Raw genomic sequence first — 6,986 nt, 5'->3', positions numbered from 1 at the left:
AATACAACCCACTGACAAGTTTGGAACATGACTTTCTCATTTAAGACTGAAATATAGCTGCCCTCTTTCAATGAGACTCGATTATATGTTTTCCCTTTTAAGGGAACTGGTGAATAAATCCAGGCCTTTATTAGGATATGCTTATATAATAATTTAGGGTGGTTAAGAACTGAGTCTATCACCCTAGGTTGCATTGTCCAAGGGCAATGGAATAACACACAGAATCCGTGATGTGTAGTTACCTGTGGAATTTTGTCCTATTGTCAATGTAGGCAGCTTTGTGCAATTGTGGGAGTCCAGGCTCCCTCCTCAAGTCCTCAGCACGCAGCCACCTGTGTGACCTAAGCATAAGTTAAAGGTCAACAATCCTCCCCAGAGGGTAAAGGATGTATAATGTTATCATAAAATAAGATCTTCACAAAGCAGTAAATGTCTTCCTATGAGCATAGCAAAAACATCCATACATGTCATCTATATGCTTCACATGACCCTAGCAGGAACTCTGTTCTGAAACCCTTTATATATCATCCTTAATTTTCTCATCACTTTGTGGAGCCCTATTTTCATTCATTCCTTGACTGGCCACCAATGAGCTCTCCTGTTCATAAGTCCCAATAAAACTTATGTCTGATTCTCTTCTCAGTGCATTCTTTGTTCTTGCAGCCACACCAACTCATGCCCTTCAAGAGTTGGGTTATAATAGGCATATTGGCCTCTTTTCTTTTATTAGACATTGCCTATTTACTCTAGTGATTCTTGCCCCTCTATTTGAGATTGCAACAGGACTCCAAAGGGTAGGCATATGGATTTTGTTGGCCATTATGTGGGTCTCTAGCTACTGAGATAATACATATGACCACATAAACACAGTCATATTCCACAGAGGTATGCCCCAGTGCTAGCTTCAGCAGCAACTATACTACTATTGGAATGATACAGAGATTAGCATGGCCTCTGTGAAAGGATGATGTAAAATAATGAAGGATTCCATAGAGGTATGCCTAGATGTACCCTTCTCCACCCATCTCCTCACCAACACCCTGCACTGGTGCCCTCCCTTCCATAATTGCTGAAAGGACACTTCCACAATTGTGTTTTTAACCACTCCTCAAACTCCTAAGTTCATCTGATCCTTCCTCCAGCCCTCCCACCTGCTCAATCAGTAACCCAACCCAACCCCCAGCCCCACTGAAACTCACACACCAGCATCATCAACCCATTCATATCCCTACCACCATTACCCTATCCAATGCCAAATCACTCCATTCACAACTTCATAGGTTCTACCCAGATTGAGCATCACCTCACCATTCTCTACTGTCTATCTCCTGCTAACTCATATTTCATATTACCTTTGTGATTCTAGTCAATATCCTTTGTTTATATCACTGAAATCATATGATATATGTCCTTTATTGATTGACTTATTTCACTAAACATAATGTCTCGAAGATTCTGATGGATGTAGGATGACTGAACACCTGAATATAACTTGTTTCTCTCCCTGTTACCATGGTACAAAGGAAAGAATTGTATGCAATTTAGAAGGTAATGAGATGTAAAACTCAGTGTCAAATTCTGCTTTCACTGGTCAAGACCTTCTGTTGAAACAATGAAGCATGAAAACCATTGAAGTATCAACCATTTGGCCAGACCTGCACAGAAGTCCCTTGCTGTCCTCACTTCAACTTGCTTAATTAACATAGTAAAACTCCCACCCAGGGGTCGAGTTATCTGCCCCATTTTTGATCATGCAATGTGTGTGCAAGTGTGATTTCCTGGACATATTAATCATACAATTGTATAACCAGTTATGTGTATGTGTGTTCATCCATATGCATAAAATCGAATGCATAATCAGAGCCAATGCTAAGTATTAACTTGAGTATTTAAGCAAGAGTGAAACAGCAGCACAGGGAATCAGGTCTGAGTTGTTGGTGAGCTTGCTGGCAAACAACATGTAGCCAGAATGGCCGCTAAGCATACACAATGGCTATCACAAAAGGCACCTCCCTTCTTCCTAGCCAGCTTCCTGGCAGATAAGCCTGCTGCGCCAACTTCAAAACTACCTCATCCCATCAAGTAGCTGCTTCATGTTATCCCAATCCCCTTAGCCTATCTATAATTGACGCGTCACCTCAAGCCCCCACCCCTGCCTATATAAGCTGTACCACTTCCCCAATAAACCAGACCTGTGCCACGAGCCTGCGTCTCGGGGTGGTTACTGTGTGTTTAACCTGGCTGTGTGATACCAGGGCCCTGCCGTCACTCACAACCCATTCGAGAAGTTCGCCTCACCTAGGTGAAACCCGTCTAGCTAACGGCCCCAGGGGAACAGCGACATCTGGCGCCTGAACAGGGACCCTGAACACCCTCACCTCGTTCGGACAGCAACCAGCGGGATCCGAAGTGATCCTCTTCCTATAGGTAAGTGAAGCTCAGAATGGGGAATTTAGCCTCTTCTGAGAAAGCACCTCAGGCGAGAGTACTGCATGCTCTCTTAGCAAGATGCCGTGTTAAAATTACGGAAAAGGAGCTTGCACAGTACTGGGACATTATCGTTCGCTATACTCCGTGGCTTTCCACCGCCCTCCTATGGGACCCCGCCACATGGTCCAAATTAATTTCAAGAGTTCAGTCAGCCGAGACTCGTGAACAAAAGGTATTTCCCGTAGGTCTCATGCCCGCGCTCCAAGCTATTCACGCTTGTCTTTCTAACCCTACAGCCATTTCCCCCCCTTCCTGATTATTCTCCACAAGACTCCCCTCCCCAACATACCCCTAAGCCTGCACGACCTCCCCCTCCTGTGCCCCAGTCCCTATATCCCGTTCTCCCAGCACCTCCCCCCTCCCCTACCTCTAATCCTTCCCTTGCCGCTTCCTCCTCGCTGCCCAGCCCGGCGCCACAGAAATTCCCGGACCGGAGCGCAGAAGAGCAGGCGCCGCCGTCCCCTCCCCCTGCCTCCGGCCGCCACTTCCTTTGTTGTTGTGCCGCCCCCTGCCCCCCATCCTCCTCCGCTACTGCCCCCATAGAGCCCTTTGCCCCTCCCTTCCAACCCCCCTCTCTGCTTACCCCACAAAATACCACTCCCCCTCCCTTCTCTTCTGGAAACCCCTTCCTCCCCACTCTGGTTCTGTCTAATCTTAGTACTTCCCCTTACTGCCTTCCACCCTGTCCCCCCCACCCTTCTTCCTGTACAATACTCTACTAACGACAATATTCCTGCATATTGGCAGCCTTGGGACTATAAAACTGTTTCTAACCTTCGTAAAGCTGTTCAAGAAGATGGTCTCAATAGCCCCTATGCTCAAATGCTCCTTGAAAATATTTCACTAGCCCACAATACTGCTAGCGACTGGAAAATTCTCGCTTGCACTATACTTACCCCTACTGATTATGTCACGTGGTTAGCCCTTTATGATGCTGGGGATCGCCAGCAAGGCTCCCAAAACCTCTCTAACAACCTCCCTCATATTCCGCCTGACGCGCTCAAAGGTGAAGGACAGTTTACTCTCCCCCAGATTCAGGCAGGCCTTCCTGCTCCTTACTCAGATCAATGTGCCGCTCTCGCTAAGGCCGCCTTCCATAAAATCAACCCAAATGGCAAGCCCGTGCAACTTGCTAAGCTTATTCAGGAACCCAATGAGTCCTTTTCTGCCTTTTACAGTCGTGTTAAAGAGGCTGTTTATGGTAAACTTTCTCACTCAACTGCAGCTGAAGCTTTACTTGAAGAACTATTGTGGGAAGGCGCGAATACCGCCTGTAAACAGGCTATCACTCCTATCCATAATAAAACACCTACCGATTGGGTTCTTGCTTGTAGAGACATTGGCAGTATCGCTCAGGCCTTGAGGCTTCACCCTCCCCCACCGTTTTATCTGCTGCTGTCGCACAACATCTGCAGCAGCTGCAAAGGCTCTGTTTTAAATGCAGACAACCAGGGCATTTTGCTCGAGAGTGCCCACAAAATCAAGCCCCCCTTCCTCCCCCTTATGCCAATCGGGCTCCCTCTCCTCCCCCTCTCACCTCCCCAGACCTCCTCCTGCCATTTGCCCCAGGTGCCTTAAAGGCCTGCACTGGAAGAAAGATTGCCACTCCAAAACTGATATCATGGGTAATCCTCTCCCACCTTTAAGCTTTCTGCAGGGTGCCTCTCAGCCCCGCCAGTAAGAGAGGACTTCCCCTATGTTAGTGCCACAGCTTCTTCAACTACCCGCCCTCAGCTTGCCACCCCTTCGAATCTCCAACTGCTAGAAGACCAGATAGCCGCAGTTGAAAAACATCTCATTAACAAATCTGACCCCCCACAACCCCCTCTCCCCTTTGATGCCACCAAACATTGGCTTGACCAGCTCAACCAACGATTAGACGATCTTGAGCAAGCAGTGCTATATGGTGATAATTCTGAAACCACTTCTACCACTGCTGAGCCCCCTTCGCCTGCCTCTCCTGAGTCAAAGGCTCCTCAAGCCTGCACCATAACCACCCCTCATCCCTCTGTGCACTGGGCCATACCCATTACTGCGCATAAAGCCTTCCTTACACTTACAGTCCAAGGACATCCTATAAAAGGGCAAGTTGATACCGGCGCCGATATTTCTGTTCTGCGCCCGCAGGTTGTCCAGCCTTCCTGGACCTTGCAGTCTGGCCCCCTAGTACAGGGCATTGCTGGGCTTCAGCAATCCCAGCACGTCAGCACTCCCCTCTCGTGGACTGACCCTGATGGTAAAAGCGGTACTTTCTGCCCCTTAGTCATCCCTAACTTGGCTCACTCCCTCTGGGGATGTGACATCCTCCCCCCGTCAGTGGGGCAATCCTCACTACCCAAATGCCCCCCCAATTCTAAAGGCCACTGATCTGCCCCCTACCTTTCATATTCCCTATCCTGCTCCTGCTAAGCTTAATTGGAGCACCATAAACCCAATTTGGATGGATCAGTGGCCGTTGCCTCGCCAGAAACTCCTCCCCTGCTCCGGCTAGTTAAAGAACAAATACTTGCAGGTCATCTTGAACCTTCTGTAAGCCCACATAACTCCCCTGTATTTGTAATTCAAAAGAAAACATCCAATACCTGGCGGCTCCTTCAAGACTTCCGCCAAGTTAATGCTCATCTCCAAAAAATTGGTTCCCCTCAGCCTGGCCTTCTACACCCTTCTGCCATTACTCATGGCTTTCATATAATCACAGTCGATATCAAAGACTGTTTCTTTTCCATTCTGCTCCATGAGGCAGACCACCCCTTTTTTGCCTTTTCACTGCCCATTCCTAACAATGCATACCTGCAGTTATGGTATCAGTGGAAAGTCCTTCCTCAAGGAATGAAAAATAGCCCAGCTATTTGTCAAATGTTTGTGAGTCAAGCAACCTCTCCACTCCTTCCATACTGCCAAATAATTCACTATATGGATGATGTCCTTCTAGCACATCCAGACCTTAACATGCTCCAAGCCTGTCTCCACTCCCTGTTAAATAATTTCAACCAACTAGGCCTCAAAATCACACCTGAAAAAAATACAAACTGTGCCCCCATTTACCTTTTTGGGGTACACCATCACCAGTCATTTACGACCTGCCACCCCTAAGTTACAATTACCTTCCTCCTGCTCTCTCTCTCAATTACAGCAGCTTTGTGGGGATATCAATCGGCTGCACCCCCATCTAAGTGTGACTACACAAGAACTTAAACCCTTATTCTCCCTCGTCGAAGGAGACGCCATCATTCTAGCCAGTGAACAGTCACCCCAGAAGCCCGCCAAGCCCTACAACTCATTAATGCTAAACTGGCTAATATTAGCGTGACTAGATTTCAGCCCTCCCCTCCGCTCTTAGCCATTGTGCTCAATACTCCAGGTACACCCACGGGTGTCCTTTATCAACAGGTGCCCTTGTTCTGGGTACACCTTGCCATAAGTCAATTAGAATGAATCACTTCTCATGTAGAAAGCCTTTGCATAATAGGACAAAAACTTAGAAAAACAGCCATTCTCCTCTATGTAATAGAACCAGATACAATAATCCTCCCCATTACTACTGAACAATTACAAACCCTGGCTCAAACAAGTCTCAACATGCAAATTCTCCTAGCTAACTTTACTGGGCAAATCAGCCACCATAATCCAAAAGACAAACTCCTTACTGCCATAACTCTCCTCCCCTTTGTCCTCTCCTCTCATGGGTTCCCATTCACCTCTCCATTACCTCACGCCCCTACCATATTTACAGATGCTAATAAAACTCACTTTTCTATTGTAACAAAAAATCCCCCCTCTCCTAATTCTATCCAAGTGTTTCCACATGCTGCATCAGTGCAAGCCAGGGAGCTCTTAGCTCTCCTGCAAGCCTTTATACAAAATCAGTCCACCCCTATCAACATCTTTTCTGACAGTGCCTATGCCGCCAATGCCATTCGAATACTGCCCTATGCAACCCTAAAGATTAAGCCCAGTTTGTTAATTGATAGCACCCTTTTAGTGCTACAACCCCTCCTCAAAAATTGTACAGTTCCTTGGTATATCCAGCATATCCATTTACATACTGGATTACCTGGAGCACTAGTGAAGGAAACAACCTTGCTGACTCCTCTCTCACTGTTTCCATACTCTCTACCTCCTTAGATTAAGCCAGGCTCCTACATGCAAAATTCCACATGTCAGCTAACTCCCTCCATCACCTTTTTCCCAACATCACTCAAGCCCAGTGTAAGCACCTCACACATGAGTGCAAACACTGTGCACCTTTCCTTCCTATAGGCCCCTTACAGCCCCAAGGAGTTAATCCACGGGGCCTCCATCCAAATGCACTGTGGCAAATGGACATCACACATGTCCCCTCATTTGGCCACTATAAATTTGTACACGTGCTAGTAGACACATTCTCCAAAGTTTTCTTCACCACTGCTTTATCTGGAGAAAAAGCAAAAAATGTTATAACAGCCTGCCTTCAAGCCTTTAATCAAATGGGTATCCCTTGGACTATAAAAACAGAT

The 6,986-nt window shown here is 47.0% G+C and overlaps 1 pseudogene; it reads left to right on the top strand.

Moving 5' to 3' along the window:
* The first annotated feature begins 899 nt into the window (after positions 1-899).
* LOC139438456 (U6 spliceosomal RNA) lies at positions 900-999 on the top strand (annotated as a pseudogene).
* Positions 1,000-6,986: the final 5,987 nt, after the last annotated feature.

The sequence above is a fragment of the Dasypus novemcinctus genome, chromosome Y, assembly GCF_030445035.2.
Source record: "Dasypus novemcinctus isolate mDasNov1 chromosome Y, mDasNov1.1.hap2, whole genome shotgun sequence".
NCBI classification, from domain to species: Eukaryota; Metazoa; Chordata; class Mammalia; order Cingulata; family Dasypodidae; genus Dasypus; species Dasypus novemcinctus.
The sequence above is the reverse complement of the archived record's forward strand: the minus strand, read 5'-3'. Positions and strand labels throughout refer to the sequence as shown.